Source organism: Camellia sinensis, chromosome 5 (genome assembly GCF_055761805.1).
Source record: "Camellia sinensis isolate YWXY chromosome 5, ASM5576180v1, whole genome shotgun sequence".
NCBI lineage: Eukaryota > Viridiplantae > Streptophyta > Magnoliopsida > Ericales > Theaceae > Camellia > Camellia sinensis.
The window spans coordinates 174,441,723-174,453,642 of record NC_138965.1 but is presented as its reverse complement, the minus strand read 5'-3'; the positions used below and the strand labels follow the sequence as shown (position 1 = coordinate 174,453,642).

Below are 11,920 nucleotides of genomic sequence, written 5' to 3'. Positions count from 1 at the left end.
CACTAAACCATTATATTATAAATCAAAATGTATCCATCAAACAACTTTAATAATAATCCATTATGTATAACAAAAAAATCATCAAAGCAAATCCCAAAATGAACTAATGTGGAGTCCACAAAAAAAATCAACACTCAATCTTGATTTGCAACTACAACTAAGTATCAATTCAGGAAATAAATAAATAATTCAACACTTGATCTTGATTTGCAAATATGCTTCCAAACGTCATCAAAAACCAATCTGCAAAGAAAATAAATAAGGAAGACATTAATATATTATTAATTACATCTAAAATCATATTTAAATAATTTTATTTTATAAACCAATTTAATAGAAATGCATATAACAATCCAAAACTTCAAAGAGTTGAAGTAATCCTTAATGATAAGCAACACAGATAACAGAAGATGACAAAAGATTGCAAGAATACCATGTATCACTAGCACTAATGCCAACAAGAACCAAAGAGAATCACATGACGTGTTCACAACCTAATCAATTCATAGTTTTTATAGGAGTTACCATTTTCATTTAAATCTAAATATGTTCCTATTTTATTTTGAACTTCAACGAGGTAAAAGGTCAAAACACACATGCAAGCAAACATAAAAACAAAAACAAATACACACGAATAGATATTGAAATAAAAACACAATTAGATCTCCAAACATTTTGAGTTAGTTATATTTTATATGGTTTTGTCCAAAAACACTTTACCTCCTTCATGTTTAAAAATATACACATAACCCTCTTGAAATTTGGAGTAAAGTGCAAACGTTGCAAATTCTGGTTAAGTTAACCATGCGTTAACACACTAAATTGAGTGTGTGTTAAGAAATATATATAATGATACTTTTGCCCCTTTTTCAATTTGCCTTTTTCTATTATTTTCTTCTTCATTCCCTCTCCCTCCTCCTCCTTTCTACAGCAGCAGACCCACTCACCATTCCCCTTCTCATTTCCTCCTATATTTCACATGCCACCACCAACCAATAGCCTCACGGGCCACCATGGCTATCAACCACCTCTAAAACAAAACCCAGTATCCACTTCCCCAAACACCTAGGTTGGGTGACTTTGCAAGACACAGTCCACCAGGACACCACCATGCATGGCCAAACCCAACCCTAACACCTAGTGGACAAGCACATTCCATCCCTCTCATCTTTCTCTCCCTCGTAGGGAAGTAAAATTTAAAACTCATCTCCCTCTAACAACCTAAAAACAGAAAGTTCTAAACACAAGTTCTAAAGGCAACGAATCACCTTTTAAGTTCTGAATTGTGAAAACTCCAAGAAAAGAAAAACAATGAAAATGAAAATGGGGTAGAAATTTTAGGGGAAAATGCTATATAGTTGAGTACGAGACTGAGGAGAGACATTGTCATTTTTTAAGGCAGCTAAGCTGAGAACTATTAAGATGTTATTAATGAAATCATTAAACCAATGATGTGTATTGATCAATCACTATAGCCAAACTTTATGTTAGGAACAAAAGCAATTACTAACAATTAACAATAGACTACTTAAATTAGTACTGAGAAAAAAAATCACTGTAAATAAATTAATCCCTCACGGCAAGAGGAGTTGTGTAGGTGTCATATGAGAGGAGGGAGAGGAATGATATGAGACAGACCATGGGACAAGAAAGGGAATAATGGGAAGAAAAACAAAAGGAAAGAGTCCCATCTAACACTTTATTGTTGACCTTGAACTATGTTTTCTGAAGAATTAAACAAAAATCAAGTTAGGTTTTCTTCAGTCAGAGTCTACAAGTCAACAGTTAACATTTAACATATGTTGTGATCTAATGTTCCCCATGACAACAAAACAATGTGCAATAAGTATATGCATTTAATAATCCAACACTATTGTCCATTTGGAGGTATTGACATCAACTTAAATAACCAAAATGTCCAGAAGGACCCAATTGACATCAACTTAAATAACTACAATGTCCAGAAGGACATCAACAGACCAATGTGCAATAAGTATATGCTAAGTGATTTCTATTAATATGAAATAGGACTAGACCATAGTAGGTATACTAAGTGATTTCTATTAATATGATATATCTTCCACATACACAAAAAAACAATGTTCTTGCCCATTATGCCTTTACCATTATGGGTGATAGGCTGAAATTGTTTGGTATTTCCCTTGTTGCTACTTGCCCATTATGCCTTTACCACACTGAGGACCACTCCCACTTGTTTTTTAACTGCCTCTTCTCTGAGAGAGTGTGGATGAATATTAAAACTAAGATCAATGTGGCTTGGCCAGTGTTAAATTGGACTGGCCTGGTGTCTTATATTGCTAAATCTGTTAAGGGTAATTCTCTTGGCCCTATTATTTCAAGGCTTGCTCTAAATTGCACTTTTTACCTCATTTGGCTTGAGGGAAATAATAGAGTTTTTACCAAAGAGAAAATTCCTGAAGAAGTTCTTGTTTTGAACATTTTTAATATGGTTAGATTTAGAGTGTTGTCTCTGAAGAATTTAAAAAGACATTCAAATGATTCATGGTTTTTAGCTACTTGGAGACTGCCCTCATCTATCCTTAGGGGTGATACTCCTTAATGTTTCAATGGGTATCTCTAACAGATTTTGCAGGTGGTCCTCTCTCTTTTCTGGCTGCTGGTATACCTGTTATGGTGCTGGAAGTGATTGAATGGAGCAGTGGGTTGAGTGTGGTGTGATTCCATAATCAGGGTTGAGTGAACTGTGAGCTTATATGATTTTCCTAACAGTTTGCTATGCAGGTTGTCATGCTGGCCCTTCTTAGGGATTAAGGGTTGAGTGTGATGTGAGTATATAGTCAGGTGGTGATCTTAGTGAGCTTGTGGGTTGAGTGTTGTGAAATTTTATAAGAGTGCTCCTAACTTTGTTTTCTTGCAGGATTATGTCAGTTGCTAGCACAGTTGTAGGGAATTCATTGGTGAGAGGCTAGTGAAGTGATGATATATTTTTTACTTGGTTTAGATATGGTTCTATAACCTGTTTCTTTGAGAGTGACTTAGCTATTGAGTGTTGAGATTGTTAGTACATACTTGAGTGAGGTTAGCCTCAGGTTATTTATCATATCCTCAATCTTGCTTCAGTTCTTCTTTTTTGTTCTTTCTGTTTTGGTTTTCAGAGGTTGTATTGATGCCTCTGCTGGAATTGAGGGCAGTTCATTTTGGTGCTGGTCTTATATTTCAGCTAGGGGACTTGATCGGTTATTTTTGTCTTGCAGTGTTGAAGATTGTCAGTGGGCCAGGCAGCACTTTCCTGCGCCAGTTCTAGCACATATCTGCTCCTATGGATAGTCATTGTCTTAGTTTCCTATGGATTGTATTTGTATTAATTACCGGACAGTCTGTGTTTTGTTTATTTATCTGATTGTAAGGTTTGGGTAATGAATTCTGTTACCTGTTTTGTTGGTGTGGTGTTTACTTGGATATTGGGCCAATATTATAGATGTTTTTGTTGGCTATCTCCTACGGGCTGTGTAGGGGTGGTTTTCTTCACAGGGCTGTTATGGCAGTTTGGGTCTATTTTGGTTCTTGTTTATGCCCCCCCCCCTCATTTTTTTGGATGGGGGTTATGAACAGGAATATCTAGTTCGTAGCCCGGGTGGTTTGGTTAGTTTAGTTGTTGTTTTTGTTCTGTGGGTTTTTATTTTGTATAGCTCTTGTTAGGGCCTGAGGTATACCCCTTGTATATCTGTATAGTTTGTTTATTTTATTTTATGACTTATTCACCCCAAAAAAGAACATAGAATTGGATCTAAACCAAACCAATATAGTTTGTGGTCGATAAAAATAAAATAAAAAAAACCAATATAGTTTGGGTTTTCAAATCAGTTTGTAATACTTTGAAGAGCTGGTTATCTCCAACTATAAAAAGGGTTGTCCTAAGGAGAATCCAATCATAACAACCTTTAAAAACACACAATGCTGTAGTGCAAACTTGGGGCTCTGTTGTGCAGGGGTTGGAGTTGATTCACCTCTTCATGTGGAGAAGTGGTGTTCCTTGGCATTTGCTATTTTAAGTTTTAATTTGAATGTGATTGATTTATACAGTAAAATTTGTTACTTTTTGTGTTAATATTTTGTATAGTGATTGGGGAATAGAAAAATTATACATTTTCACCCTTTTCTAAGAATATTTGGAAGTTCTTTCACGCTGTGTTTTGTTCATGAATTTGGGTAGGGATTTGGAAAGAAAAAGGGGAAATGTGGGTGAAATGAGAATAAAACCATGATCCAAACACAGCACCCATTGTAAGTCACACAGTTGGAGCTTGCTTAGAAACTTGAATACTTCTAATCTTTACAAGTTCCAAAAAAAAAATTCAAAAGTGTAGATGAAATGAGAAAGTACAATGTAAATGAAAGCAATAAGTGGATTGGTTTTACTTATTGGGGAGGGGGCGAAAAATGCTGTAAAGTCATCATGTTGGTCTAAAAAAGGAAATTGTGGTTGCATATATATTAAACAGGAAAAAGGAGGGAAAGATGTGGAAAGAAGCTTAAACAAAAACTTCCAAAGAGATAAAAGAGACCTAAAGCCAGTAAATAAAAGCCTTTATCATCCAAAATACAAGCAGAAAGAACCTGATTGGAAGGGTATTGATTAAACTTGGAGATGGTTAATCCCAACGGTAACAAAATAAACTGCTAACACACACACACACAAACAAAAAGGTAAGGAAAGATTATTCTTACCAGGAGAAGAAAAACGAGAATGAATGGAGGACCGATGCTTTTGATAGCCATTATCCGGCGAACGCAAACAAAGTTCCAACTTTTTCTGAGATTTTGCTCGATATTTCCTTATAGAAAGCAATCGCATATCTTCCTTCCAAAGGTGTTGAAATGCCCTAAACTTGAGGGTGATAACTCTCTCCTTAAATCTTAAAAATCACTTCCTCTTTACAAACTTTTCCTCAGTCAGTGGATCATTCTACAAGCTGGAGATGCTTTCTAAAAATATCAATATGACATTGATCAAATGGCAATAGCTTATTAAATACTTCGGAGAGAATCTTTGTTGGATGAGCAGCACAACTCCTGTTAGTTGTCAGTTGACCACCACCCTCACAAGCAGATAAATCTTCAGTCTTTTCCTCATTGGAACCATCCAATGAGCATTTCACCTCCTGCTTTCCAGATTTACGAGCATCCAAATCACCAGAGCTCTCACCATGCTTCACTGATTCAAACAGGGTAGCAGCCTCAGCTGAAGAAAGTGGCTCAACAAATTTAGATGTTACAGTGCCCGGACAATCTACATCCTCATCTTTAACTTGTCCATGTGTTTGCATTTTAAATTTATGAAGAGATTAAGGTTAAAATATTGATCTCAACATATACTCTAAAACTTAAACATTTCCTATAGGCTTACAAGGAACTCATTCCAATTGAAACACTTAAGAAAACAAAATAAAATATTTATTGAAACATGGTTCTAGTCAAAAGAAGAAACACCCTGAAACTTTTTAGCAGCTTGTGAGGAATTTTACAAACAGAGATATCAAAAGTAGGAACTGCTACATCTGGCTGTGAACTATCTTCAGGTTGATATTTACTGATACATTCCAAATTCTATGTACCAACAGTAAGAATGCACAAACAGGACTTCTGTAACTAAATTCACTATTCAGAAAGAAAATTTAGGAACACAAAATCCATTTTATTGCATGGGTGGGCACTATATCTGAATGTGATATAGTAATAGGGAAACAAAGATGGCTGAATTGAAAACCCAATATGCTATTAATCTATTTGTGTATATATTAAAGAGAGGGAGAGAAGGGATAGAGGGTTTTTCTCCATCTTGTTCTGTTCCTTTGAAATCCCCAAAATTATAAGCCTAAGTTTTTATAATATAGTTCCAAATTCCAATTCCAAAAGGGGGGAGCAAATCCTATGGTGATTCTAAAAGCAGTAGTAGTCCAGTTTCCAACAGTTAAGCATGCATTACACAATATTTCCACACACCACATTCAATTATTCAATGAAAGAGATCCTTAATTTTTACCCAAAAAGAAAAGGAAAAAAATATTTCAACCACCAACACCGGCGACGGGAGCAGAGGAGAGCAGAGGAGAAAAATACCTGGATGCCGGAGGGAGAACCAGTGGGAAGTCGCCGCCGCTACTGCTACAAGCAATCCGTGAGGGTAATGCGAGAGAGAGATTGTTAGGGTCTGTGCAAGCAAGTTCCGCCATTAGGGTTTGGAAATCGAACAATCAGATACCTAATTACACACACACACATATAGAAATCACTGAAGCTTTATATATATATATATAACTTTGAACATAGATTATGAACCAACAAAAATCGAACACAAATTTGGCCCCCATCGTTCATCTCGGTGGTTGTAGCAGCGGAGGAAGAGCCCTCACATCTCAGATCTACCATAAATCCAACAGATTTGAAGCCTTCATATCTCATATCGTCGTCGTCCGAGAATGGCACGAAGATGGTGAAGACGGTGGTGGTGGTGTGCGGTGGATGTGAGGGTGAAAACGGTGGCGGCCATGGAAGAGGAGTAAAGGGCAGGGAGACCGTCGTCGATCTGGTGTTTGGAGTTCTCGATACCCAAGGAGTTGGAGATTATTGGTGAAAAGTCCCAAAATTTGAGTTTATACAAAATTTGAGTTTATAACTAATTAGGCATAATAAACTTATAGAAAATTCTCACCAAAACTTTCAAAATTTTGACAATTTTGACATCATAAAAAAAGTTAGTGGGAAAAATTTAGGTGACGAAACTTATTTTTTTTCTCACCTAAAAGTAAATATTTATTGACGGAAATAAATTTCGTCACCTATTATTTTATTTTTTTTATTATACGTGACAAAATTTATAATTCCTCATGGATTATTCTTATTTATTGACGAAATTTGTTTTCTTCACTAATTTTTGTCACCATACCAAAACAGAGAATAAGAGAAAGAGACACCAAAAAAAAAGCAAAGAGAAATCATGTACCAAATCATCAAGCGAAGAAGATGTGGCGGTTACCGGCAAGGCTGCTACTGGCGGTGACGATCGACAAGACTAATAGAGGCGACGATGGCGATCGGCGTGGTAGAGGAGCAAGAGGTAAGACAAATTAATACCCTATTTTGAGAGAGAGAGATGATAAACAGAAAAAAATGATAAAAAAAATTTAATACCTTTTTTTTTTTATTGTTGCTCAATATATCAAAAATTTTCCACCAAAATTGGTGACAATATTATTTCCTCACCAAAAGATATCAGAAATATTAAAACGTTTTGGTGACGAAAATATATTCATCACAAATAATTTTATAATTAGTGACAAATTTTTTTGTCACCAAAAGTCCCAAAATTTTGGCGCCACCGAAAAAAAATAGCGGGAAAATTTTTGGTGACGAAATTTAAGTTTTCCTCACTTAAAATGAAGTATTTATTGACGAAAATATATTTTGTCACCTATCATTTTTATTTTTTTATCATATGTGACAAAATTTAAAAATTCCTCACGAATTATTTTCATTTAGTGACGAATTTTATTTTCTTCACTAGTTTTCGTCACCATAGGTTACTTTTATTGAAGTGAAACGAGGAACTCAGTTAGAGAGTACCGGTAGAATAGATTAAACCCAACAACCTGTAATAAGAAGATGAGAATACCGCGGTGGTTCGTCACCCGGGGGCACTCCAACGATCAAAAGTCAATAATCTCTCGAAGATATCAATTCAAGTATTTAACTCACAAATCACTGCTCACAATATATCACACATACTTGAGACCCACGGGGGTGCCCTGCTTTTATGATCAGCAGTGACCTAATCCATTTAGAAGCCTCACTTCAGTGGACTCAGGTTCAATGCTCATCTTGGACCCTCAACTAGATAGGGATAAACCCTCATTGAGTTTTATTCTTATCCAGACTGAGATCCTCCCATGTTCTAAGGCTCTTGTCCTTTATCCACTCATCTCGGATTTTGGCATCTCCGCAGATAACCTCGGCTTAGCCGAGATCATCTCGGCAAGTATGACTAGGCCACGTGGCACCTTGGTTGACACTTCGACGTCACCTTAGCCACATGCTGTCATTCACAAAATACTTCCCCACAATTATACCCTAGGTTCTATTACCTCGACAACCTAAAGTGATGGAACCTACATCGTTTGCCCACACTATATGTCGACTCAAAATTCATTTTTTTCTTTGACTGAGATTATGACTCGTCGGCTTCATATAACCAGGACTCAGCTGTCCACTTTATTAAGGATCAAGAACCAAGAATCAAGTTCTTTAAGCATCTCAATCGAGACCGCTCCTCTAGCCGAGGTTATGGCCTCACTATTTCAAGAATTTCAAGAGTTCTAACTGCGCATGAGTTGCCACGCACAGCCTTTTCAACCATGTCATCCACATGTCCCTTCCTCATTGGTTCGTTCCTGACACGCGTTATCAGGTCTCGTCGTTTTTGTCCACGTCGCCTGACAAGCACATCGTCCAAGGCATCTCATTATGTTTTGCTGCCTTTTCGTATTTTTGACAAAACTCCTTCTCTCTCTCTTCGCATCTTCACTTTTACTATTGCATTCTCTCTTTATACTCTGACCTTTTGTCTCTATGTTTCTCTTTGCTCCGCCATTTTCATCCTCTTGAAGCCTCTGCAACTGCTCCGTTTCTCCATCTCTGGCGACCCTTTCGACTGTACAGTTCCAACCAAAGGTAGTGTCTGATTTCGGCTAGCATTGTTTCGATGTTGTTTCCTCGGTCTTATTCTGTAAGTCACTGAATCTCCTTGCTTTACTTTCAGCTTTCTACTGTTCTTGAGTATGACACTGCCGTGAACTATTTGTATTCTCTCACTGTTCAAATTCAACACTTATTCCCTGATTTGCTTGCCATTTTCCATGCTTTAGACATTATGAATTAACTCATGTTCTTGAATCTGTTTATTTGTACTGCTTGTGGTTCTTGCACATTACTCCGCACACACCCACTTAGATTATACAGATTTGTAACTTTCCACGTTCTTGGATCTTTGTTGCTCTCTTGATTCTGAATCATGTTCTTTTTTTGTTTTTCTTGTTTATTGCCAGATCTGTTACATTTGATTCTTGTTTCTGTAGAGATTAGGTTTGGGATTTGCTAGAAACAGTTGCTTTAGAAAAATTGAAACGAGTCCTCCTTTAGATCCTTACCACCCTTATCCTAGTGCTCGACTTGGGTCTTGCCGAGGTCCTCAACACACATCAACCTTTTTTCTTTAAAACGTTTCACTAATTTACCTTAAGACGATATCATGGGCATGTTCAGGTGGAGGGTAGATACTGCTATCAAGTTAGAATACTTTAGGCAAGAGTTCTTCATTCCAGTCGGCGTTCAACTCTGGTTGGCTGGAGAGGAAGACTCAATCATGCCTGGGAAGGATTACATGCCCTTTCTAGTTGCCTCCATTATTGAGGGCGGTCTTTAGGGAAGTACTTCATTATAACAAGCTCAATCCCATGCAACTGGCCATGAACTCCTTTTGGATCATCAATGGCATTGTCGAGTTGGCATGGCGGCAAAACGCTATAATTACCCTATCTGATATCCAGTACTGCTACACTATGTGTGGCCTCAAGACCAAGACTGGCTACAAGCTAATAGCTGACATTCCAGACTCCAATAAGGGCACGGCAGACGACTACTTGATTATCTTAGACAATTGAGAGTTTGCGCCAGATGATGAGCTCCACCTTTTCCCATTGCGCTGTGAAGGGATGATAAGGGTAAGGACTTAGTCCCCCCCTCCAAAGTCCCTTCTCTACTACCTCATTTAGCAATCTTTTTGTTTATTTGTTCCAATGTTCTTTTTTTGGATTTACAGCTCTTCCTCAGCCAGAAAAGAACTTTCGCCAGTCCTACGTACCAAGTAAAGACTTGGTTTGCCTTCTCGGCTTACCAATTGAAGTCCACAAGGCTCCAATCCTTCTCAACTACATCTCGATTACAACAAAAGTAACCTATGATGACGAAAAGTAGTGAAGAAAATAAATTTCGTCGCTAAATAAGAATAATTTGTGACGAATTATAAAATTTTGTCATATATAATAAAAAATAAAAATAATAGGTGATGAAATTTATTTTCGTCAACAAATACTTCTTTTTAGGTAAGGAGAAATTAAGTTTCGTCACTGAAGATTTTCCTGCTAATTTTTTTTGGCAGCGCAAAAATTTTGAAACTTTTGGTGAGAAAAAAATTTGTCACTAATTATAAAATTATTACTGAGGAATATATTTTCATAACCAATAATTATATATATATATATATATATTTGAGAAACTTGATTTTAAATATTTTAAGACCATTTGGTGAGAAATATATTTTTGTCACTAATAATTTTTAATATTTTGAAACTTTTTAGTAAGGAAATTATTTTGTAACTAATTTGGAGGGAAAATTTTGACATATTGGGTGGTAATGAAAGAAAATAGGCTACTAACTTCCCCTCCCTTTTTTTTTATTTATCAGTTGTCCTCTGTTCCCTCTCTCTCTCTCTCTCTCCCTTTCTCTCTCTCTTAAAACAAAACACGAGTTAATTAGCTCTTTAAGTAACCTATGGTGACGAAAAGTAGTGAAGAAAATAAATTTCGTCACTAAATGAATAATCCGTGACGAATTATAAAATTTTGTCACATATAATAAAAAAGTAAAAATAATAGATGATGAAATTTATTTTCATCAATAAATACTTCTTTTTAAGTGAGGAAAAATTAAATTTCGTCACCAAAAATTTTTCCTTTTAATTTTTTTGGGTGGTGCCAAAATTTTGAGACTTTTGGTGAGAAAAATATTTGTCACCAATTATAAAATTATTAGTGAGGAATTTTGTCACCAATAATTTTAAATATTTTTTTTAAAATTTTGATTTTAAATATTTTGAAACTATTTGATGAAGAATATATTTTCGTCGTCAATAATTTTAACATTTTAAAATTTTTGGGGAGAAAATTATTTATTACTAATTTTGGAGGAAGAAATTTGTGATATTGGCAGTAATAAAAAAAAAAAAAAACCCTACTATTCTCCTTCCTCTTTTTTTTTTTTTTGCTACTTCAGTTTTCCTCTCATTCCTTTCTTTCAAAACACAAGTTCTCTGCCTTCAACCCCCCTTCTCCTCCTTCAGCGCCGACACTGACGTCACCTGCATTCTCTTCCGAGCAATTGTTAGAGTCGCCAACATCGCTTATTTGATAAATAAAATTTAAAAAAAATTAAATATTTATCTTATACCTGACTAAACAAAAATTTAAAATTTAAAATTTAAAATTTGAACCATTGAAAAATAAAAATTACTTGAGATTATTGTTTGAAAAAAATAATTCCTTAATTTTTTTTTTTGGGATCATCAGAAGTCTGTCTCTCTTTACATCCTTTTTCATTCTCTTATGTTTCTCTTATTTGTGCTCTCCCAATCCAAAACCTTCTCATCATCGACCCCTCTCACTATATCTGACCAATGACTGTGAGAGTCTTTTTCTCTCTCTCTATTGTTCATCGAATCTCTTTGATGAACAAGGGACTATCAGCAAATCCCCTTCACTTTCTCTCTTCTCATTGTCGTTCGGCCTCTCACAGTCGACATCCTACCCCCTTTTTTCTCTCCATCTCTTTCATCTCTCTTTGGTGAACATCAGTTGACGAGGATCTAACATCACAAACCCCTCTTCGGTGAACATCAGTTGATGAGATCAAAGATCACAAACCCTCATCGCAGATCGCAGCCCTATTCGTAGATCACATATTACAAGCCCAAACTCGTAAGCATATTGAAATATAGGTATTTCTTGTTTAAAATTTATTTTAGATTTTGGAATCTTTGCTTGAGATTGTTGTTTTTTGGTTGAGATTTGTTGAAATTTGTTTGAGATTACCAATAATTTTTTTGAA

The 11,920-nt window shown here is 35.8% G+C and overlaps 1 long non-coding RNA gene across 1 annotated transcript; it reads right to left on the bottom strand.

Annotated features, from left to right (window-relative positions):
* Positions 1-4,938: 4,938 nt before the first annotated feature.
* Positions 4,939-6,232, bottom strand: LOC145790277 (uncharacterized). Its single transcript, XR_014328958.1, has 2 exons — positions 6,103-6,232; positions 4,939-5,197 (listed from the first exon to the last, which is right to left on the bottom strand). It is a non-coding gene; the product is annotated as an uncharacterized LOC145790277 (long non-coding RNA).
* Positions 6,233-11,920: the final 5,688 nt, after the last annotated feature.